The following is a 22,682-nucleotide window of genomic DNA, read 5'->3' as shown; positions in this document are numbered from 1 at the left end:
GGTGGCTCCGTAGTTTGAAACCAATTCTGGTTATCGCTTCTCGGCCTTTTGGCTAAGATCAAGTGTAGTATCTGTTCTTATCAGTTTAATATCTGATACGTCCCCTATCTGGGGACCATATATTAAATGGATTTTTAGAACAGGGAGATGGAAAAAGAGCTTGCTCTGTCCACTCCACGCATTGACCTGGTATTGCAGTATCTCCAGGACCGGTGCACCCCTTCTTTAATGCAGTTTCTAAAATCAGAAAGAATTGAATTCAATGTTTTTTGTTCATTTTGCTTGTTTGTCGGATTTTGGGATGGACTCTTTGGCTTTGCTTTTCTTCTCCTCATTGGATTTTTCATGTTCAAAGTTGCAGAAGCCAGATTACAAGCTCATTTTGGTTCAACTTCAGCAACTGTGCATTGCATTGCCATGTAATGTGATGCAATGCTATCTTTCTAGCTCTCCCTTTTTACTTCCTTTTGGATAAACAGACATATTAGGCAAGCATTTTGGAGCTTTCACCTAAATAACTACAGGTGGTGAGATAAGCTGCACAATATAATTGATCTTTCAGTATATTGTTGCACACACACCATCTATTTAGCAAATGCCCTTGTTATCAACAGCAGCCTTTTAAACTCACCTGAGCTAACAGGTATGTGCGCTGGTTACTCTGCTGCGCTTAAAATTTCTTTTTTGGTTTGCTACAATGCCTTTTCTGAAACGTTGTCTCCTTCTGCTGGAACACTGACTTCTTTCATTTAATGCCTGCAGACTATAAAAGAGAACCCAACCCAAAAAGTTTGGTTGATTAGTCTGTGGCATTCTGTTAAACTGTTGCTTATGGCGGTCTCTGTGAGCTTCTCAGCGACATTCAGCCAGCCAGGTATCCTGCCTGCAGTAGATGGAATGTGGCAATGGAACGCTGGCTGCGCGTGTCATAATAGGCTCTGAGCCTTTATATACCTGTGCACAGCAGCAGCCACCTTCAGTCTGCTGCTGGACAGCCAGCAGCAGCAGCAGCAGGAGAGGTATGTAATCAGGAGCCCTCCTGCTAAGGGTAGACAGCTGCTCGTTCCACCCCACCCCCCGCCTTAATTGGTTCTCCTCCCTTCCAACGGTGTTGAGGCGGGTGGGAACAGCAGGGGGTGAAGGTGCTGTGTTTAAAGAGGTGGAGATATGCAGATCTAAAACGCGTGGATTGCAGCAGCAGCAAGCCGAAAAGTGCAGGCATGTAAGGGATCTAGAGGTTGACAACATGTCTTCTTAACGGGAGTCCAGGAGCTCATCTCCACAAATGGACTTTTCAGGATCCTTGGGTGGCTCCGTAGTTTGAAACCAATTCTGGTTATCGCTTCTCGGCCTTTTGGCTAAGATCAAGTGTAGTATCTGTTCTTATCAGTTTAATATCTGATACGTCCCCTATCTGGGGACCATATATTAAATGGATTTTTAGAACAGGGAGATGGAAAAAGAGCTTGCTCTGTCCACTCCACGCATTGACCTGGTATTGCAGTATCTCCAGGACCGGTGCACCCCTTCTTTAATGCAGTTTCTAAAATCAGAAAGAATTGAATTCAATGTTTTTTGTTCATTTTGCTTGTTTGTCGGATTTTGGGATGGACTCTTTGGCTTTGCTTTTCTTCTCCTCATTGGATTTTTCATGTTCAAAGTTGCAGAAGCCAGATTACAAGCTCATTTTGGTTCAACTTCAGCAACTGTGCATTGCATTGCCATGTAATGTGATGCAATGCTATCTTTCTAGCTCTCCCTTTTTACTTCCTTTTGGATAAACAGACATATTAGGCAAGCATTTTGGAGCTTTCACCTAAATAACTACAGGTGGTGAGATAAGCTGCACAATATAATTGACCTTTCAGTATATTGTTGCACACACACCATCTATTTAGCAAATGCCCTTGTTATCAACAGCAGCCTTTTAAACTCACCTGAGCTAACAGGTATGTGCGCTGGTTACTCTGCTGCGCTTAAAATTTCTTTTTTGGTTTGCTACAATGCCTTTTCTGAAACGTTGTCTCCTTCTGCTGGAACACTGACTTCTTTCATTTAATGCCTGCAGACTATAAAAGAGAACCCAACCCAAAAAGTTTGGCTGATTAGTCTGTGGCATTCTGTTAAACTGTTGCTTATGGCGGTCTCTGTGAGCTTCTCAGCGACATTCAGCCAGCCAGGTATCCTGCCTGCAGTAGATGGAATGTGGCAATGGAACGCTGGCTGCGCGTGTCATAATAGGCTCTGAGCCTTTATATACCTGTGCACAGCAGCAGCCACCTTCAGTCTGCTGCTGGACAGCCAGCAGCAGCAGCAGCAGGAGAGGTATGTAATCAGGAGCCCTCCTGCTAAGGGTAGACAGCTGCTCCTTCCACCCCACCCCCCGCCTTAATTGGTTCTCCTCCCTTCCAACGGTGTTGAGGCGGGTGGGAACAGCAGGGGGTGAAGGTGCTGTGTTTAAAGAGGTGGAGTTATGCAGATCTAAAACGCGTGGATTGCAGCAGCAGCAAGCCGAAAAGTGCAGGCATGTAAGGGATCTAGAGGTTGACAACATGTCTTCTTAACGGGAGTCCAGGAGCTCATCTCCACAAATGGACTTTTCAGGATCCTTGGGTGGCTCCGTAGTTTGAAACCAATTCTGGTTATCGCTTCTCGGCCTTTTGGCTAAGATCAAGTGCAGTGATCTAGCGGCTGCTGCCTTGGTCTTGGCTGAGAGGTGCTCGGGGTACCCGGCTCCTTGGCCTGGGGGGATCGCTCTGTTTTTCAGCAGGGCTTCACCTCCCTGCTGCTATTAGGGAGTCGGATTAGTCCCCGGGCAACGGGAGGCGATCATCTACCTGGCACTTCGGTGTTGAAGGTTTCTATTGAGAAGAGGAGAACCTGTTTGTGAAGAAGATGTCTGCAGCATCACATGAAGGAGAGGAAGATCATGTGCCTGAATTCGCTAAGGTGCAGAATTCTATTCGTTTGGTTGTTCAGGAGAACTTTCAAGATCAAAAGGATTTTAGGTATGTGATGAGTCAAGTTCTTGTGGATCTTTTTGGTTTGAAGACAGAAGAAGTGTTGGCGATAATGGACTACCCCAGGAGGGGTGTTTATGATATAGTTTTTGTTGACAAAGTTTTTTTTGAAGGATATCTAAGGAAAATGACTGCAAGCCAGGATAAAAGAATGGAGGGGATAAGTGTAATGCCACACTTCCCCGTTAGAGATAAATGGATCATTGTTAAAATGTACTCTCCATTGGTGGACGAAGAGGATGTTCTTACATTTTTGGAGTTTTTTTGTTTGTCAGTAACACCAAAAGGGAAGATTTATAATGAATTTGGTTTTTGGACTTCGAAGTGGAAATTTTTGGTCCGTTTCAAAGAAGATGAGCAGGGGACTGTGTTGCTTCCCCCAGCTAGGTTTAAGTTGGGTAATATAAATGGTGATATTTTTTTCAGTGGTATACCCACTTTTTGTCGAGTTTGTCGTCAATACGGGCATGGAAAGGAAAATTGTTCGGGTGGTGTATGTGGTTTTTGCAAAAAAGGTGATCATGAGTCAAAGGATTGTAAAGATCGGAGGAAGTGCAACTTGTGTCAGGAAGATACGCATGTTTTTAAGAATTGCCCAAAGAGGAAAAGAAATAAAGAGAAGGAGGTAGTGGTTAAAAAGGCTTTGGTAGAGAGAAAGGAGGAAAGTGTAGAAAAGGTGTTGGTGGTAAAGGGAAAAGAAAGCAAACCTGTAGGAGTGCAGAGGGAGATGGAGAAAACAAGAGTAGATTGGGGGGATAGGGTAGAGAGTGAAATGGGAGGTGTAAGTCAGGGAACTGGCCGTGGTAAGGTTAAAAAGCAAGAAAAGAGAAAGGAACAGGAAGTGGAGGTGGCAATGGAAGAAAATATAGTTGTTTTTCAACAACCTATGTTTATAAAGAATGCAGAATATTTTAACCGGTTGTACCGTAAGTTGTATGATGAGAAACGTTTGGACTATCTTATAGAGAATGTTAGGAAAGAACTAATAAGAGATAAAAATGTTTTTTGTGTGAAATATAGAATACCAGATGGTGTATCGAAACAAGTTTTTTCAGCATCAAGGGTTGAAGATTTGTCCCTTAAGGTTCTGAGTTGGGTTGGGGTTCATGCTTTTGATAATGGTTACAAGTATTTTACTTGATGTTATTACTGTTGTTAATACAGTTATAATTTAATTTTTATTTTTTTGGTATCCATTCAGGCTCTGAAACATTTCTTTCTTTGTAAGTATTGTTGTATTTTTGTAATTTTTTTTTCTGACATTAAAAGTACCAAAACCTGATGATGATTTAAGTTGGAGTCCACGTCTTGTCTCCCTTTGGGGAGAAGAGGACTGTGGAGTGGACTTTAATTTTAACCTGAATAGGTTTTAAAAAAAAAAAAAAAAAAATCTGTTCTTATCAGTTTAATATCTGATACGTCCCCTATCTGGGGACCATATATTAAATGGATTTTTAGAACAGGGAGATGGAAAAAGAGCTTGCTCTGTCCACTCCACGCATTGACCTGGTATTGCAGTATCTCCAGGACCGGTGCACCCCTTCTTTAATGCAGTTTCTAAAATCAGAAAGAATTGAATTCAATGTTTTTTGTTCATTTTGCTTGTTTGTCGGATTTTGGGATGGACTCTTTGGCTTTGCTTTTCTTCTCCTCATTGGATTTTTCATGTTCAAAGTTGCAGAAGCCAGATTACAAGCTCATTTTGGTTCAACTTCAGCAACTGTGCATTGCATTGCCATGTAATGTGATGCAATGCTATCTTTCTAGCTCTCCCTTTTTACTTCCTTTTGGATAAACAGACATATTAGGCAAGCATTTTGGAGCTTTCACCTAAATAACTACAGGTGGTGAGATAAGCTGCACAATATAATTGACCTTTCAGTATATTGTTGCACACACACCATCTATTTAGCAAATGCCCTTGTTATCAACAGCAGCCTTTTAAACTCACCTGAGCTAACAGGTATGTGCGCTGGTTACTCTGCTGCGCTTAAAATTTCTTTTTTGGTTTGCTACAATGCCTTTTCTGAAACGTTGTCTCCTTCTGCTGGAACACTGACTTCTTTCATTTAATGCCTGCAGACTATAAAAGAGAACCCAACCCAAAAAGTTTGGTTGATTAGTCTGTGGCATTCTGTTAAACTGTTGCTTATGGCGGTCTCTGTGAGCTTCTCAGCGACATTCAGCCAGCCAGGTATCCTGCCTGCAGTAGATGGAATGTGGCAATGGAACGCTGGCTGCGCGTGTCATAATAGGCTCTGAGCCTTTATATACCTGTGCACAGCAGCAGCCACCTTCAGTCTGCTGCTGGACAGCCAGCAGCAGCAGCAGCAGGAGAGGTATGTAATCAGGAGCCCTCCTGCTAAGGGTAGACAGCTGCTCGTTCCACCCCACCCCCCGCCTTAATTGGTTCTCCTCCCTTCCAACGGTGTTGAGGCGGGTGGGAACAGCAGGGGGTGAAGGTGCTGTGTTTAAAGAGGTGGAGTTATGCAGATCTAAAACGCGTGGATTGCAGCAGCAGCAAGCCGAAAAGTGCAGGCATGTAAGGGATCTAGAGGTTGACAACATGTCTTCTTAACGGGAGTCCAGGAGCTCATCTCCACAAATGGACTTTTCAGGATCCTTGGGTGGCTCCGTAGTTTGAAACCAATTCTGGTTATCGCTTCTCGGCCTTTTGGCTAAGATCAAGTGCAGTGATCTAGCGGCTGCTGCCTTGGTCTTGGCTGAGAGGTGCTCGGGGTACCCGGCTCCTTGGCCTGGGGCGATCGCTCTGTTTTTCAGCAGGGCTTCACCTCCCTGCTGCTATTAGGGAGTCGGATTAGTCCCCGGGCAACGGGAGGCGATCATCTACCTGGCACTTCAGTGTTGAAGGTTTCTATTGAGAAGAGGAGAACCTGTTTGTGAAGAAGATGTCTGCAGCATCACATGAAGGAGAGGAAGATCATGTGCCTGAATTCGCTAAGGTGCAGAATTCTATTCGTTTGGTTGTTCAGGAGAACTTTCGATATCAAAAGGATTTTAGGTATGTGATGAGTCAAGTTCTTGTGGATCTTTTTGGTTTGAAGACAGAAGAAGTGTTGGCGATAATGGACTACCCCAGGAGGGGTGTTTATGATATAGTTTTTGTTGACAAAGTTTTTTTTGAAGGATATCTAAGGAAAATGACTGCAAGCCAGGATAAAAGAATGGAGGGGATAAGTGTAATGCCACACTTCCCCGTTAGAGATAAATGGATCATTGTTAAAATGTACTCTCCATTGGTGGACGAAGAGGATGTTCTTACATTTTTGGAGTTTTTTTGTTTGTCAGTAACACCAAAAGGGAAGATTTATAATGAATTTGGTTTTTGGACTTCGAAGTGGAAATTTTTGGTCCGTTTCAAAGAAGATGAGCAGGGGACTGTGTTGCTTCCCCCAGCTAGGTTTAAGTTGGGTAATATAAATGGTGATATTTTTTTCAGTGGTATACCCACTTTTTGTCGAGTTTGTCGTCAATACGGGCATGGAAAGGAAAATTGTTCGGGTGGTGTATGTGGTTTTTGCAAAAAAGGTGATCATGAGTCAAAGGATTGTAAAGATCGGAGGAAGTGCAACTTGTGTCAGGAAGATACGCATGTTTTTAAGAATTGCCCAAAGAGGAAAAGAAATAAAGAGAAGGAGGTAGTGGTTAAAAAGGTTTTGGTAGAGAGAAAGGAGGAAAGTGTAGAAAAGGTGTTGGTGGTAAAAGGAAAAGAAAGCAAACCTGTAGGAGTGCAGAGGGAGATGGAGAAAACAAGAGTAGATTGGGGGGATAGGGTAGAGAGTGAAATGGGAGGTGTAAGTCAGGGAACTGGCCGTGGTAAGGTTAAAAAGCAAGAAAAGAGAAAGGAACAGGAAGTGGAGGTGGCAATGGAAGAAAATATAGTTGTTTTTCAACAACCTATGTTTATAAAGAATGCAGAATATTTTAACCGGTTGTACCGTAAGTTGTATGATGAGAAACGTTTGGACTATCTTATAGAGAATGTTAGGAAAGAACTAATAAGAGATAAAAATGTTTTTTGTGTGAAATATAGAATACCAGATGGTGTATCGAAACAAGTTTTTTCAGCATCAAGGGTTGAAGATTTGTCCCTTAAGGTTCTGAGTTGGGTTGGGGTTCATGCTTTTGATAATGGTTACAAGTATTTTACTTGATGTTATTACTGTTGTTAATACAGTTATAATTTAATTTTTATTTTTTTGGTATCCATTCAGGTTCTGAAACATTTCTTTCTTTGTAAGTATTGTTGTATTTTTGTAATTTTTTTTTCTGACATTAAAAGTACCAAAACCTGATGATGATTTAAGTTGGAGTCCACGTCTTGTCTCCCTTTGGGGAGAAGAGGACTGTGGAGTGGACTTTAATTTTAACCTGAATAGGTTTTAAAAAAAAAAAAAAAAAAATCTGTTCTTATCAGTTTAATATCTGATACGTCCCCTATCTGGGGACCATATATTAAATGGATTTTTAGAACAGGGAGATGGAAAAAGAGCTTGCTCTGTCCACTCCACGCATTGACCTGGTATTGCAGTATCTCCAGGACCGGTGCACCCCTTCTTTAATGCAGTTTCTAAAATCAGAAAGAATTGAATTCAATGTTTTTTGTTCATTTTGCTTGTTTGTCGGATTTTGGGATGGACTCTTTGGCTTTGATTTTCTTCTCCTCATTGGATTTTTCATGTTCAAAGTTGCAGAAGCCAGATTACAAGCTCATTTTGGTTCAACTTCAGCAACTGTGCATTGCATTGCCATGTAATGTGATGCAATGCTATCTTTCTAGCTCTCCCTTTTTACTTCCTTTTGGATAAACAGACATATTAGGCAAGCATTTTGGAGCTTTCACCTAAATAACTACAGGTGGTGAGATAAGCTGCACAATATAATTGACCTTTCAGTATATTGTTGCACACACACCATCTATTTAGCAAATGCCCTTGTTATCAACAGCAGCCTTTTAAACTCACCTGAGCTAACAGGTATGTGCGCTGGTTACTCTGCTGCGCTTAAAATTTCTTTTTTGGTTTGCTACAATGCCTTTTCTGAAACGTTGTCTCCTTCTGCTGGAACACTGACTTCTTTCATTTAATGCCTGCAGACTATAAAAGAGAACCCAACCCAAAAAGTTTGGTTGATTAGTCTGTGGCATTCTGTTAAACTGTTGCTTATGGCGGTCTCTGTGAGCTTCTCAGCGACATTCAGCCAGCCAGGTATCCTGCCTGCAGTAGATGGAATGTGGCAATGGAACGCTGGCTGCGCGTGTCATAATAGGCTCTGAGCCTTTATATACCTGTGCACAGCAGCAGCCACCTTCAGTCTGCTGCTGGACAGCCAGCAGCAGCAGCAGCAGGAGAGGTATGTAATCAGGAGCCCTCCTGCTAAGGGTAGACAGCTGCTCGTTCCACCCCACCCCCCGCCTTAATTGGTTCTCCTCCCTTCCAACGGTGTTGAGGCGGGTGGGAACAGCAGGGGGTGAAGGTGCTGTGTTTAAAGAGGTGGAGTTATGCAGATCTAAAACGCGTGGATTGCAGCAGCAGCAAGCCGAAAAGTGCAGGCATGTAAGGGATCTAGAGGTTGACAACATGTCTTCTTAACGGGAGTCCAGGAGCTCATCTCCACAAATGGACTTTTCAGGATCCTTGGGTGGCTCCGTAGTTTGAAACCAATTCTGGTTATCGCTTCTCGGCCTTTTGGCTAAGATCAAGTGCAGTGATCTAGCGGCTGCTGCCTTGGTCTTGGCTGAGAGGTGCTCGGGGTACCCGGCTCCTTGGCCTGGGGCGATCGCTCTGTTTTTCAGCAGGGCTTCACCTCCCTGCTGCTATTAGGGAGTCGGATTAGTCCCCGGGCAACGGGAGGCGATCATCTACCTGGCACTTCAGTGTTGAAGGTTTCTATTGAGAAGAGGAGAACCTGTTTGTGAAGAAGATGTCTGCAGCATCACATGAAGGAGAGGAAGATCATGTGCCTGAATTCGCTAAGGTGCAGAATTCTATTCGTTTGGTTGTTCAGGAGAACTTTCGAGATCAAAAGGATTTTAGGTATGTGATGAGTCAAGTTCTTGTGGATCTTTTTGGTTTGAAGACAGAAGAAGTGTTGGCGATAATGGACTACCCCAGGAGGGGTGTTTATGATATAGTTTTTGTTGACAGAGTTTTTTTTGAAGGATATCTAAGGAAAATGACTGCAAGCCAGGATAAAAGAATGGAGGGGATAAGTGTAATGCCACACTTCCCCGTTAGAGATAAATGGATCATTGTTAAAATGTACTCTCCATTGGTGGACGAAGAGGATGTTCTTACATTTTTGGAGTTTTTTTGTTTGTCAGTAACACCAAAAGGGAAGATTTATAATGAATTTGGTTTTTGGACTTCGAAGTGGAAATTTTTGGTCCGTTTCAAAGAAGATGAGCAGGGGACTGTGTTGCTTGCCCCAGCTAGGTTTAAGTTGGGTAATATAAATGGTGATATTTTTTTCAGTGGTATACCCACTTTTTGTCGAGTTTGTCGTCAATACGGGCATGGAAAGGAAAATTGTTCGGGTGGTGTATGTGGTTTTTGCAAAAAAGGTGATCATGAGTCAAAGGATTGTAAAGATCGGAGGAAGTGCAACTTGTGTCAGGAAGATACGCATGTTTTTAAGAATTGCCCAAAGAGGAAAAGAAATAAAGAGAAGGAGATAGTGGTTAAAAAGGTTTTGGTAGAGAGAAAGGAGGAAAGTGTAGAAAAGGTGTTGGTGGTAAAGGGAAAAGAAAGCAAACCTGTAGGAGTGCAGAGGGAGATGGAGAAAACAAGAGTAGATTGGGGGGATAGGGTAGAGAGTGAAATGGGAGGTGTAAGTCAGGGAACTGGCCGTGGTAAGGTTAAAAAGCAAGAAAAGAGAAAGGAACAGGAAGTGGAGGTGGCAATGGAAGAAAATATAGTTGTTTTTCAACAACCTATGTTTATAAAGAATGCAGAATATTTTAACTGGTTGTACCGTAAGTTGTATGATGAGAAACGTTTGGACTATCTTATAGAGAATGTTAGGAAAGAACTAATAAGAGATAAAAATGTTTTTTGTGTGAAATATAGAATACCAGATGGTGTATCGAAACAAGTTTTTTCAGCATCAAGGGTTGAAGATTTGTCCCTTAAGGTTCTGAGTTGGGTTGGGGTTCATGCTTTTGATAATGGTTACAAGTATTTTACTTGATGTTATTACTGTTGTTAATACAGTTATAATTTAATTTTTATTTTTTTGGTATCCATTCAGGTTCTGAAACATTTCTTTCTTTGTAAGTATTGTTGTATTTTTGTAATTTTTTTTTCTGACATTAAAAGTACCAAAACCTGATGATGATTTAAGTTGGAGTCCACGTCTTGTCTCCCTTTGGGGAGAAGAGGACTGTGGAGTGGACTTTAATTTTAACCTGAATAGGTTTTAAAAAAAAAAAAAAAAAAAATCTGTTCTTATCAGTTTAATATCTGATACGTCCCCTATCTGGGGACCATATATTAAATGGATTTTTAGAACAGGGAGATGGAAAAAGAGCTTGCTCTGTCCACTCCACGCATTGACCTGGTATTGCAGTATCTCCAGGACCGGTGCACCCCTTCTTTAATGCAGTTTCTAAAATCAGAAAGAATTGAATTCAATGTTTTTTGTTCATTTTGCTTGTTTGTCGGATTTTGGGATGGACTCTTTGGCTTTGCTTTTCTTCTCCTCATTGGATTTTTCATGTTCAAAGTTGCAGAAGCCAGATTACAAGCTCATTTTGGTTCAACTTCAGCAACTGTGCATTGCATTGCCATGTAATGTGATGCAATGCTATCTTTCTAGCTCTCCCTTTTTACTTCCTTTTGGATAAACAGACATATTAGGCAAGCATTTTGGAGCTTTCACCTAAATAACTACAGGTGGTGAGATAAGCTGCACAATATAATTGACCTTTCAGTATATTGTTGCACACACACCATCTATTTAGCAAATGCCCTTGTTATCAACAGCAGCCTTTTAAACTCACCTGAGCTAACAGGTATGTGCGCTGGTTACTCTGCTGCGCTTAAAATTTCTTTTTTGGTTTGCTACAATGCCTTTTCTGAAACGTTGTCTCCTTCTGCTGGAACACTGACTTCTTTCATTTAATGCCTGCAGACTATAAAAGAGAACCCAACCCAAAAAGTTTGGTTGATTAGTCTGTGGCATTCTGTTAAACTGTTGCTTATGGCGGTCTCTGTGAGCTTCTCAGCGACATTCAGCCAACCAGGTATCCTGCCTGCAGTAGATGGAATGTGGCAATGGAACGCTGGCTGCGCGTGTCATAATAGGCTCTGAGCCTTTATATACCTGTGCACAGCAGCAGCCACCTTCAGTCTGCTGCTGGACAGCCAGCAGCAGCAGCAGCAGGAGAGGTATGTAATCAGGAGCCCTCCTGCTAAGGGTAGACAGCTGCTCGTTCCACCCCACCCCCCGCCTTAATTGGTTCTCCTCCCTTCCAACGGTGTTGAGGCGGGTGGGAACAGCAGGGGGTGAAGGTGCTGTGTTTAAAGAGGTGGAGTTATGCAGATCTAAAACGCGTGGATTGCAGCAGCAGCAAGCCGAAAAGTGCAGGCATGTAAGGGATCTAGAGGTTGACAACATGTCTTCTTAACGGGAGTCCAGGAGCTCATCTCCACAAATGGACTTTTCAGGATCCTTGGGTGGCTCCGTAGTTTGAAACCAATTCTGGTTATCGCTTCTCGGCCTTTTGGCTAAGATCAAGTGTAGTATCTGTTCTTATCAGTTTAATATCTGATACGTCCCCTATCTGGGGACCATATATTAAATGGATTTTTAGAACAGGGAGATGGAAAAAGAGCTTGCTCTGTCCACTCCACGCATTGACCTGGTATTGCAGTATCTCCAGGACCGGTGCACCCCTTCTTTAATGCAGTTTCTAAAATCAGAAAGAATTGAATTCAATGTTTTTTGTTCATTTTGCTTGTTTGTCGGATTTTGGGATGGACTCTTTGGCTTTGCTTTTCTTCTCCTCATTGGATTTTTCATGTTCAAAGTTGCAGAAGCCAGATTACAAGCTCATTTTGGTTCAACTTCAGCAACTGTGCATTGCATTGCCATGTAATGTGATGCAATGCTATCTTTCTAGCTCTCCCTTTTTACTTCCTTTTGGATAAACAGACATATTAGGCAAGCATTTTGGAGCTTTCACCTAAATAACTACAGGTGGTGAGATAAGCTGCACAATATAATTGACCTTTCAGTATATTGTTGCACACACACCATCTATTTAGCAAATGCCCTTGTTATCAACAGCAGCCTTTTAAACTCACCTGAGCTAACAGGTATGTGCGCTGGTTACTCTGCTGCGCTTAAAATTTCTTTTTTGGTTTGCTACAATGCCTTTTCTGAAACGTTGTCTCCTTCTGCTGGAACACTGACTTCTTTCATTTAATGCCTGCAGACTATAAAAGAGAACCCAACCCAAAAAGTTTGGTTGATTAGTCTGTGGCATTCTGTTAAACTGTTGCTTATGGCGGTCTCTGTGAGCTTCTCAGCGACATTCAGCCAGCCAGGTATCCTGCCTGCAGTAGATGGAATGTGGCAATGGAACGCTGGCTGCGCGTGTCATAATAGGCTCTGAGCCTTTATATACCTGTGCACAGCAGCAGCCACCTTTAGTCTGCTGCTGGACAGCCAGCAGCAGCAGCAGCAGGAGAGGTATGTAATCAGGAGCCCTCCTGCTAAGGGTAGACAGCTGCTCGTTCCACCCCACCCCCCGCCTTAATTGGTTCTCCTCCCTTCCAACGGTGTTGAGGCGGGTGGGAACAGCAGGGGGTGAAGGTGCTGTGTTTAAAGAGGTGGAGTTATGCAGATCTAAAACGCGTGGATTGCAGCAGCAGCAAGCCGAAAAGTGCAGGCATGTAAGGGATCTAGAGGTTGACAACATGTCATCTTAACGGGAGTCCAGGAGCTCATCTCCACAAATGGACTTTTCAGGATCCTTGGGTGGCTCCGTAGTTTGAAACCAATTCTGGTTATCGCTTCTCGGCCTTTTGGCTAAGATCAAGTGTAGTATCTGTTCTTATCAGTTTAATATCTGATACGTCCCCTATCTGGGGACCATATATTAAATGGATTTTTAGAACAGGGAGATGGAAAAAGAGCTTGCTCTGTCCACTCCACGCATTGACCTGGTATTGCAGTATCTCCAGGACCGGTGCACCCCTTCTTTAATGCAGTTTCTAAAATCAGAAAGAATTGAATTCAATGTTTTTTGTTCATTTTGCTTGTTTGTCGGATTTTGGGATGGACTCTTTGGCTTTGCTTTTCTTCTCCTCATTGGATTTTTCATGTTCAAAGTTGCAGAAGCCAGATTACAAGCTCATTTTGGTTCAACTTCAGCAACTGTGCATTGCATTGCCATGTAATGTGATGCAATGCTATCTTTCTAGCTCTCCCTTTTTACTTCCTTTTGGATAAACAGACATATTAGGCAAGCATTTTGGAGCTTTCACCTAAATAACTACAGGTGGTGAGATAAGCTGCACAATATAATTGACCTTTCAGTATATTGTTGCACACACACCATCTATTTAGCAAATGCCCTTGTTATCAACAGCAGCCTTTTAAACTCACCTGAGCTAACAGGTATGTGCGCTGGTTACTCTGCTGCGCTTAAAATTTCTTTTTTGGTTTGCTACAATGCCTTTTCTGAAACGTTGTCTCCTTCTGCTGGAACACTGACTTCTTTCATTTAATGCCTGCAGACTATAAAAGAGAACCCAACCCAAAAAGTTTGGTTGATTAGTCTGTGGCATTCTGTTAAACTGTTGCTTATGGCGGTCTCTGTGAGCTTCTCAGCGACATTCAGCCAGCCAGGTATCCTGCCTGCAGTAGATGGAATGTGGCAATGGAACGCTGGCTGCGCATGTCATAATAGGCTCTGAGCCTTTATATACCTGTGCACAGCAGCAGCCACCTTCAGTCTGCTGCTGGACAGCCAGCAGCAGCAGCAGCAGCAGGAGAGGTATGTAATCAGGAGCCCTCCTGCTAAGGGTAGACAGCTGCTCGTTCCACCCCACCCCCCGCCTTAATTGGTTCTCCTCCCTTCCAACGGTGTTGAGGCGGGTGGGAACAGCAGGGGGTGAAGGTGCTGTGTTTAAAGAGGTGGAGTTATGCAGATCTAAAACGCGTGGATTGCAGCAGCAGCAAGCCGAAAAGTGCAGGCATGTAAGGGATCTAGAGGTTGACAACATGTCTTCTTAACGGGAGTCCAGGAGCTCATCTCCACAAATGGACTTTTCAGGATCCTTGGGTGGCTCCGTAGTTTGAAACCAATTCTGGTTATCGCTTCTCGGCCTTTTGGCTAAGATCAAGTGTAGTATCTGTTCTTATCAGTTTAATATCTGATACGTCCCCTATCTGGGGACCATATATTAAATGGATTTTTAGAACATGAAGATGGAAAAAGAGCTTGCTCTGTCCACTCCACGCATTGACCTGGTATTGCAGTATCTCCAGGACCGGTGCACCCCTTCTTTAATGCAGTTTCTAAAATCAGAAAGAATTGAATTCAATGTTTTTTGTTCATTTTGCTTGTTTGTCGGATTTTGGGATGGACTCTTTGGCTTTGATTTTCTTCTCCTCATTGGATTTTTCATGTTCAAAGTTGCAGAAGCCAGATTACAAGCTCATTTTGGTTCAACTTCAGCAACTGTGCATTGCATTGCCATGTAATGTGATGCAATGCTATCTTTCTAGCTCTCCCTTTTTACTTCCTTTTGGATAAACAGACATATTAGGCAAGCATTTTGGAGATTTCACCTAAATAACTACAGGTGGTGAGATAAGCTGCACAATATAATTGACCTTTCAGTATATTGTTGCACACACACCATCTATTTAGCAAATGCCCTTGTTATCAACAGCAGCCTTTTAAACTCACCTGAGCTAACAGGTATGTGCGCTGGTTACTCTGCTGCGCTTAAAATTTCTTTTTTGGTTTGCTACAATGCCTTTTCTGAAACGTTGTCTCCTTCTGCTGGAACACTGACTTCTTTCATTTAATGCCTGCAGACTATAAAAGAGAACCCAACCCAAAAAGTTTGGTTGATTAGTCTGTGGCATTCTGTTAAACTGTTGCTTATGGCGGTCTCTGTGAGCTTCTCAGCGACATTCAGCCAGCCAGGTATCCTGCCTGCAGTAGATGGAATGTGGCAATGGAACGCTGGCTGCGCGTGTCATAATAGGCTCTGAGCCTTTATATACCTGTGCACAGCAGCAGCCACCTTCAGTCTGCTGCTGGACAGCCAGCAGCAGCAGCAGCAGGAGAGGTATGTAATCAGGAGCCCTCCTGCTAAGGGTAGACAGCTGCTCGTTCCACCCCACCCCCCGCCTTAATTGGTTCTCCTCCCTTCCAACGGTGTTGAGGCGGGTGGGAACAGCAGGGGGTGAAGGTGCTGTGTTTAAAGAGGTGGAGTTATGCAGATCTAAAACGCGTGGATTGCAGCAGCAGCAAGCCGAAAAGTGCAGGCATGTAAGGGATCTAGAGGTTGACAACATGTCTTCTTAACGGGAGTCCAGGAGCTCATCTCCACAAATGGACTTTTCAGGATCCTTGGGTGGCTCCGTAGTTTGAAACCAATTCTGGTTATCGCTTCTCGGCCTTTTGGCTAAGATCAAGTGTAGTATCTGTTCTTATCAGTTTAATATCTGATACGTCCCCTATCTGGGGACCATATATTAAATGGATTTTTAGAACAGGGAGATGGAAAAAGAGCTTGCTCTGTCCACTCCACGCATTGACCTGGTATTGCAGTATCTCCAGGACCGGTGCACCCCTTCTTTAATGCAGTTTCTAAAATCAGAAAGAATTGAATTCAATGTTTTTTGTTCATTTTGCTTGTTTGTCGGATTTTGGGATGGACTCTTTGGCTTTGATTTTCTTCTCCTCATTGGATTTTTCATGTTCAAAGTTGCAGAAGCCAGATTACAAGCTCATTTTGGTTCAACTTCAGCAACTGTGCATTGCATTGCCATGTAATGTGATGCAATGCTATCTTTCTAGCTCTCCCTTTTTACTTCCTTTTGGATAAACAGACATATTAGGCAAGCATTTTGGAGCTTTCACCTAAATAACTACAGGTGGTGAGATAAGCTGCACAATATAATTGACCTTTCAGTATATTGTTGCACACACACCATCTATTTAGCAAATGCCCTTGTTATCAACAGCAGCCTTTTAAACTCACCTGAGCTAACAGGTATGTGCGCTGGTTACTCTGCTGCGCTTAAAATTTCTTTTTTGGTTTGCTACAATGCCTTTTCTGAAACGTTGTCTCCTTCTGCTGGAACACTGACTTCTTTCATTTAATGCCTGCAGACTATAAAAGAGAACCCAACCCAAAAAGTTTGGTTGATTAGTCTGTGGCATTCTGTTAAACTGTTGCTTATGGCGGTCTCTGTGAGCTTCTCAGCGACATTCAGCCAGCCAGGTATCCTGCCTGCAGTAGATGGAATGTGGCAATGGAACGCTGGCTGCGCGTGTCATAATAGGCTCTGAGCCTTTATATACCTGTGCACAGCAGCAGCCACCTTCAGTCTGCTGCTGGACAGCCAGCAGCAGCAGCAGCAGGAGAGGTATGTAATCAGGAGCCCTCCTGCTAAGGGTAGACAGCTGCTCGTTCCACCCCACCCCCCGCCTTAATTGGTTCTCCTCCCTTCCAACGGTGTTGAGGCGGGTGGGAACAGCAGGGGGTGAAGGTGCTGTGTTTAAAGAGGTGGAGTTATGCAGATCTAAAACGCGTGGATTGCAGCAGCAGCAAGCCGAAAAGTGCAGGCATGTAAGGGATCTAGAGGTTGACAACATGTCTTCTTAACGGGAGTCCAGGAGCTCATCTCCACAAATGGACTTTTCAGGATCCTTGGGTGGCTCCGTAGTTTGAAACCAATTCTGGTTATCGCTTCTCGGCCTTTTGGCTAAGATCAAGTGTAGTATCTGTTCTTATCAGTTTAATATCTGATACGTCCCCTATCTGGGGACCATATATTAAATGGATTTTTAGAACAGGGAGATGGAAAAAGAGCTTGCTCTGTCCACTCCACGCATTGACCTGGTATTGCAGTATCTCCAGGACCGGTGCACCCCTTCTTTAATGCAGTTTCTAAAATCAGAAAGAATTGAATTCAATGTTTTTTGTTCATTTTGCTTGTTTGTCGGATTTTGGGATGGACTCTTTGGCTTTGCTTTTCTTCTCCTCATTGGATTTTTCATGTTCAAAGTTGCAGAAGCCAGATTACAAGCTCATTTTGGTTCAACTTCAGCAACTGTGCATTGCATTGCCATGTAATGTGATGCAATGCTATCTTTCTAGCTCTCCCTTTTTACTTCCTTTTGGATAAACAGACATATTAGGCAAGCATTTTGGAGCTTTCACCTAAATAACTACAGGTGGTGAGATAAGCTGCACAATATAATTGACCTTTCAGTATATTGTTGCACACACACCATCTATTTAGCAAATGCCCTTGTTATCAACAGCAGCCTTTTAAACTCACCTGAGCTAACAGGTATGTGCGCTGGTTACTCTGCTGCGCTTAAAATTTCTTTTTTGGTTTGCTTTTTTTTCAATGCCTTTTCTGAAACGTTGTCTCCTTCTGCTGGAACACTGACTTCTTTCATTTAATGCCTGCAGACTATAAAAGAGAACCCAACCCAAAAAGTTTGGTTGATTAGTCTGTGGCATTCTGTTAAACTGTTGCTTATGGCAGTCTCTGTGAGCTTCTCAGCGACATTCAGCCAGCCAGGTATCCTGCCTGCAGTAGATGGAATGTGGCAATGGAACGCTGGCTGCGCGTGTCATAATAGGCTCTGAGCCTTTATATACCTGTGCACAGCAGCAGCCACCTTCAGTCTGCTGCTGGACAGCCAGCAGCAGCAGCAGCAGGAGAGGTATGTAATCAGGAGCCCTCCTGCTAAGGGTAGACAGCTGCTCGTTCCACCCCACCCCCCGCCTTAATTGGTTCTCCTCCCTTCCAACGGTGTTGAGGCGGGTGGGAACAGCAGGGGGTGAAGGTGCTGTGTTTAAAGAGGTGGAGTTATGCAGATCTAAAACGCGTGGATTGCAGCAGCAGCAAGCCGAAAAGTGCAGGCATGTAAGGGATCTAGAGGTTGACAACATGTCTTCTTAACGGGAGTCCAGGAGCTCATCTCCACAAATGGACTTTTCAGGATCCTTGGGTGGCTCCGTAGTTTGAAACCAATTCTGGTTATCGCTTCTCGGCCTTTTGGCTAAGATCAAGTGTAGTATCTGTTCTTATCAGTTTAATATCTGATACGTCCCCTATCTGGGGACCATATATTAAATGGATTTTTAGAACAGGGAGATGGAAAAAGAGCTTGCTCTGTCCACTCCACGCATTGACCTGGTATTGCAGTATCTCCAGGACCGGTGCACCCCTTCTTTAATGCAGTTTCTAAAATCAGAAAGAATTGAATTCAATGTTTTTTGTTCATTTTGCTTGTTTGTCGGATTTTGGGATGGACTCTTTGGCTTTGCTTTTCTTCTCCTCAATGGATTTTTCATGTTCAAAGTTGCAGAAGCCAGATTACAAGCTCATTTTGGTTCAACTTCAGCAACTGTGCATTGCATTGCCATGTAATGTGATGCAATGCTATCTTTCTAGCTCTCCCTTTTTACTTCCTTTTGGATAAACAGACATATTAGGCAAGCATTTTGGAGCTTTCACCTAAATAACTACAGGTGGTGAGATAAGCTGCACAATATAATTGACCTTTCAGTATATTGTTGCACACACACCATCTATTTAGCAAATGCCCTTGTTATCAACAGCAGCCTTTTAAACTCACCTGAGCTAACAGGTATGTGCGCTGGTTACTCTGCTGCGCTTAAAATTTCTTTTTTGGTTTGCTACAATGCCTTTTCTGAAACGTTGTCTCCTTCTGCTGGAACACTGACTTCTTTCATTTAATGCCTGCAGACTATAAAAGAGAACCCAACCCAAAAAGTTTGGTTGATTAGTCTGTGGCATTCTGTTAAACTGTTGCTTATGGCGGTCTCTGTGAGCTTCTCAGCGACATTCAGCCAGCCAGGTATCCTGCCTGCAGTAGATGGAATGTGGCAATGGAACGCTGGCTGCGCGTGTCATAATAGGCTCTGAGCCTTTATATACCTGTGCACAGCAGCAGCCACCTTCAGTCTGCTGCTGGACAGCCAGCAGCAGCAGCAGGAGAGGTATGTAATCAGGAGCCCTCCTGCTAAGGGTAGACAGCTGCTCGTTCCACCCCACCCCCCGCCTTAATTGGTTCTCCTCCCTTCCAACGGTGTTGAGGCGGGTGGGAACAGCAGGGGGTGAAGGTGCTGTGTTTAAAGAGGTGGAGTTATGCAGATCTAAAACGCGTGGATTGCAGCAGCAGCAAGCCGAAAAGTGCAGGCATGTAAGGGATCTAGAGGTTGACAACATGTCTTCTTAACGGGAGTCCAGGAGCTCATCTCCACAAATGGACTTTTCAGGATCCTTGGGTGGCTCCGTAGTTTGAAACCAATTCTGGTTATCGCTTCTCGGCCTTTTGGCTAAGATCAAGTGTAGTATCTGTTCTTATCAGTTTAATATCTGATACGTCCCCTATCTGGGGACCATATATTAAATGGATTTTTAGAACAGGGAGATGGAAAAAGAGCTTGCTCTGTCCACTCCACGCATTGACCTGGTATTGCAGTATCTCCAGGACCGGTGCACCCCTTCTTTAATGCAGTTTCTAAAATCAGAAAGAATTGAATTCAATGTTTTTTGTTCATTTTGCTTGTTTGTCGGATTTTGGGATGGACTCTTTGGCTTTGATTTTCTTCTCCTCATTGGATTTTTCATGTTCAAAGTTGCAGAAGCCAGATTACAAGCTCATTTTGGTTCAACTTCAGCAACTGTGCATTGCATTGCCATGTAATGTGATGCAATGCTATCTTTCTAGCTCTCCCTTTTTACTTCCTTTTGGATAAACAGACATATTAGGCAAGCATTTTGGAGCTTTCACCTAAATAACTACAGGTGGTGAGATAAGCTGCACAATATAATTGACCTTTCAGTATATTGTTGCACACACACCATCTATTTAGCAAATGCCCTTGTTATCAACAGCAGCCTTTTAAACTCACCTGAGCTAACAGGTATGTGCGCTGGTTACTCTGCTGCGCTTAAAATTTCTTTTTTGGTTTGCTTTTTTTTCAATGCCTTTTCTGAAACGTTGTCTCCTTCTGCTGGAACACTGACTTCTTTCATTTAATGCCTGCAGACTATAAAAGAGAACCCAACCCAAAAAGTTTGGTTGATTAGTCTGTGGCATTCTGTTAAACTGTTGCTTATGGCGGTCTCTGTGAGCTTCTCAGCGACATTCAGCCAGCCAGGTATCCTGCCTGCAGTAGATGGAATGTGGCAATGGAACGCTGGCTGCGCGTGTCATAATAGGCTCTGAGCCTTTATATACCTGTGCACAGCAGCAGCCACCTTCAGTCTGCTGCTGGACAGCCAGCAGCAGCAGCAGCAGGAGAGGTATGTAATCAGGAGCCCTCCTGCTAAGGGTAGACAGCTGCTCGTTCCACCCCACCCCCCGCCTTAATTGGTTCTCCTCCCTTCCAACGGTGTTGAGGCGGGTGGGAACAGCAGGGGGTGAAGGTGCTGTGTTTAAAGAGGTGGAGTTATGCAGATCTAAAACGCGTGGATTGCAGCAGCAGCAAGCCGAAAAGTGCAGGCATGTAAGGGATCTAGAGGTTGACAACATGTCTTCTTAACGGGAGTCCAGGAGCTCATCTCCACAAATGGACTTTTCAGGATCCTTGGGTGGCTCCGTAGTTTGAAACCAATTCTGGTTATCGCTTCTCGGCCTTTTGGCTAAGATCAAGTGTAGTATCTGTTCTTATCAGTTTAATATCTGATACGTCCCCTATCTGGGGACCATATATTAAATGGATTTTTAGAACAGGGAGATGGAAAAAGAGCTTGCTCTGTCCACTCCACGCATTGACCTGGTATTGCAGTATCTCCAGGACCGGTGCACCCCTTCTTTAATGCAGTTTCTAAAATCAGAAAGAATTGAATTCAATGTTTTTTGTTCATTTTGCTTGTTTGTCGGATTTTGGGATGGACTCTTTGGCTTTGCTTTTCTTCTCCTCAATGGATTTTTCATGTTCAAAGTTGCAGAAGCCAGATTACAAGCTCATTTTGGTTCAACTTCAGCAACTGTGCATTGCATTGCCATGTAATGTGATGCAATGCTATCTTTCTAGCTCTCCCTTTTTACTTCCTTTTGGATAAACAGACATATTAGGCAAGCATTTTGGAGCTTTCACCTAAATAACTACAGGTGGTGAGATAAGCTGCACAATATAATTGACCTTTCAGTATATTGTTGCACACACACCATCTATTTAGCAAATGCCCTTGTTATCAACAGCAGCCTTTTAAACTCACCTGAGCTAACAGGTATGTGCGCTGGTTACTCTGCTGCGCTTAAAATTTCTTTTTTGGTTTGCTACAATGCCTTTTCTGAAACGTTGTCTCCTTCTGCTGGAACACTGACTTCTTTCATTTAATGCCTGCAGACTATAAAAGAGAACCCAACCCAAAAAGTTTGGTTGATTAGTCTGTGGCATTCTGTTAAACTGTTGCTTATGGCGGTCTCTGTGAGCTTCTCAGCGACATTCAGCCAGCCAGGTATCCTGCCTGCAGTAGATGGAATGTGGCAATGGAACGCTGGCTGCGCGTGTCATAATAGGCTCTGAGCCTTTATATACCTGTGCACAGCAGCAGCCACCTTCAGTCTGCTGCTGGACAGCCAGCAGCAGCAGCAGCAGGAGAGGTATGTAATCAGGAGCCCTCCTGCTAAGGGTAGACAGCTGCTCGTTCCACCCCACCCCCCGCCTTAATTGGTTCTCCTCCCTTCCAACGGTGTTGAGGCGGGTGGGAACAGCAGGGGGTGAAGGTGCTGTGTTTAAAGAGGTGGAGTTATGCAGATCTAAAACGCGTGGATTGCAGCAGCAGCAAGCCGAAAAGTGCAGGCATGTAAGGGGTCTAGAGGTTGACAACATGTCTTCTTAACGGGAGTCCAGGAGCTCATCTCCACAAATGGACTTTTCAGGATCCTTGGGTGGCTCCGTAGTTTGAAACCAATTCTGGTTATCGCTTCTCGGCCTTTTGGCTAAGATCAAGTGTAGTATCTTTCGAAAAGGCGGTTTTGGATGTTGGCCACCCTAGTAGATTGATACTTTATGCACACTGGGGTTTAGGCGCTTGTTAGTACGCCAGGTGGCTAATATAGTCATCTGGTGGAAAGCATGGCCCCCCAGGATCGACGCCATTGGGCCGGGGAAGATCGAAAGCCCGAAGTGTGAAGTGCCCCAGGAGTGGTGACCCTGGGGTGCCTTAACTCACTGGGATTGGGAACCCCACTTGAGTTTATGGCACATTTGCACAAGCACTTCAAATTTTCTTTCTTCGCACACACCCTTATTCCGGGCCTTCTGGCCTTAGGATGGGGAATTTTTCAATTCCCGGTCGAAGGTCCGGGCAGTATTATACTGTGAAACCTTCACTATTTATTTAATTTCTTTGTCACTGTGTGTCCACTTATTCACGTGTGTCACGTCCTACTAG

General features: G+C 43.6%; 11 non-coding genes and 3 pseudogenes across 11 annotated transcripts; all 14 read left to right on the top strand.

The window, feature by feature from the left end:
• Positions 1 to 32: 32 nt before the first annotated feature.
• Positions 33 to 223, top strand: LOC141233346 (U2 spliceosomal RNA). Its single transcript, XR_012299460.1, has one exon. It is a non-coding gene; the product is annotated as a U2 spliceosomal RNA (small nuclear RNA).
• A 1,115-nt stretch (positions 224 to 1,338) lies between these two features.
• LOC141233345 (U2 spliceosomal RNA) lies at positions 1,339 to 1,529 on the top strand. The gene has a single exon (XR_012299459.1). It is a non-coding gene; the product is annotated as a U2 spliceosomal RNA (small nuclear RNA).
• A 2,853-nt stretch (positions 1,530 to 4,382) lies between these two features.
• Positions 4,383 to 4,563, top strand: LOC141233261 (U2 spliceosomal RNA; annotated as a pseudogene).
• Positions 4,564 to 7,416: 2,853 nt separating this feature from the next.
• On the top strand, positions 7,417 to 7,597 carry LOC141233260 (U2 spliceosomal RNA; annotated as a pseudogene).
• Positions 7,598 to 10,450: 2,853 nt separating this feature from the next.
• LOC141233264 (U2 spliceosomal RNA) lies at positions 10,451 to 10,632 on the top strand. Its single transcript, XR_012299408.1, has one exon. It is a non-coding gene; the product is annotated as a U2 spliceosomal RNA (small nuclear RNA).
• A 1,115-nt stretch (positions 10,633 to 11,747) lies between these two features.
• Positions 11,748 to 11,938, top strand: LOC141233344 (U2 spliceosomal RNA). The gene has a single exon (XR_012299458.1). It is a non-coding gene; the product is annotated as a U2 spliceosomal RNA (small nuclear RNA).
• A 1,115-nt stretch (positions 11,939 to 13,053) lies between these two features.
• On the top strand, positions 13,054 to 13,244 carry LOC141233343 (U2 spliceosomal RNA). The gene has a single exon (XR_012299457.1). It is a non-coding gene; the product is annotated as a U2 spliceosomal RNA (small nuclear RNA).
• Positions 13,245 to 14,362: 1,118 nt separating this feature from the next.
• On the top strand, positions 14,363 to 14,553 carry LOC141233228 (U2 spliceosomal RNA). Its single transcript, XR_012299378.1, has one exon. It is a non-coding gene; the product is annotated as a U2 spliceosomal RNA (small nuclear RNA).
• Positions 14,554 to 15,668: 1,115 nt separating this feature from the next.
• LOC141233342 (U2 spliceosomal RNA) lies at positions 15,669 to 15,859 on the top strand. The gene has a single exon (XR_012299456.1). It is a non-coding gene; the product is annotated as a U2 spliceosomal RNA (small nuclear RNA).
• Positions 15,860 to 16,974: 1,115 nt separating this feature from the next.
• On the top strand, positions 16,975 to 17,165 carry LOC141233341 (U2 spliceosomal RNA). The gene has a single exon (XR_012299455.1). It is a non-coding gene; the product is annotated as a U2 spliceosomal RNA (small nuclear RNA).
• A 1,121-nt stretch (positions 17,166 to 18,286) lies between these two features.
• Positions 18,287 to 18,477, top strand: LOC141233340 (U2 spliceosomal RNA). The gene has a single exon (XR_012299454.1). It is a non-coding gene; the product is annotated as a U2 spliceosomal RNA (small nuclear RNA).
• A 1,112-nt stretch (positions 18,478 to 19,589) lies between these two features.
• Positions 19,590 to 19,780, top strand: LOC141233338 (U2 spliceosomal RNA). Its single transcript, XR_012299452.1, has one exon. It is a non-coding gene; the product is annotated as a U2 spliceosomal RNA (small nuclear RNA).
• A 1,121-nt stretch (positions 19,781 to 20,901) lies between these two features.
• On the top strand, positions 20,902 to 21,092 carry LOC141233337 (U2 spliceosomal RNA). Its single transcript, XR_012299451.1, has one exon. It is a non-coding gene; the product is annotated as a U2 spliceosomal RNA (small nuclear RNA).
• A 1,115-nt stretch (positions 21,093 to 22,207) lies between these two features.
• On the top strand, positions 22,208 to 22,299 carry LOC141233308 (U2 spliceosomal RNA; annotated as a pseudogene).
• The last annotated feature ends 383 nt before the right edge of the window (positions 22,300 to 22,682 follow it).

This window comes from Phyllobates terribilis, unplaced genomic scaffold (assembly GCF_046119375.1).
Source record: "Phyllobates terribilis strain yellow unplaced genomic scaffold, ASM4611937v1 Scaffold_572__1_contigs__length_1044912, whole genome shotgun sequence".
Lineage (NCBI taxonomy): Eukaryota > Metazoa > Chordata > Amphibia > Anura > Dendrobatidae > Phyllobates > Phyllobates terribilis.
This window is presented reverse-complemented; position numbering and strand designations above follow the sequence as displayed.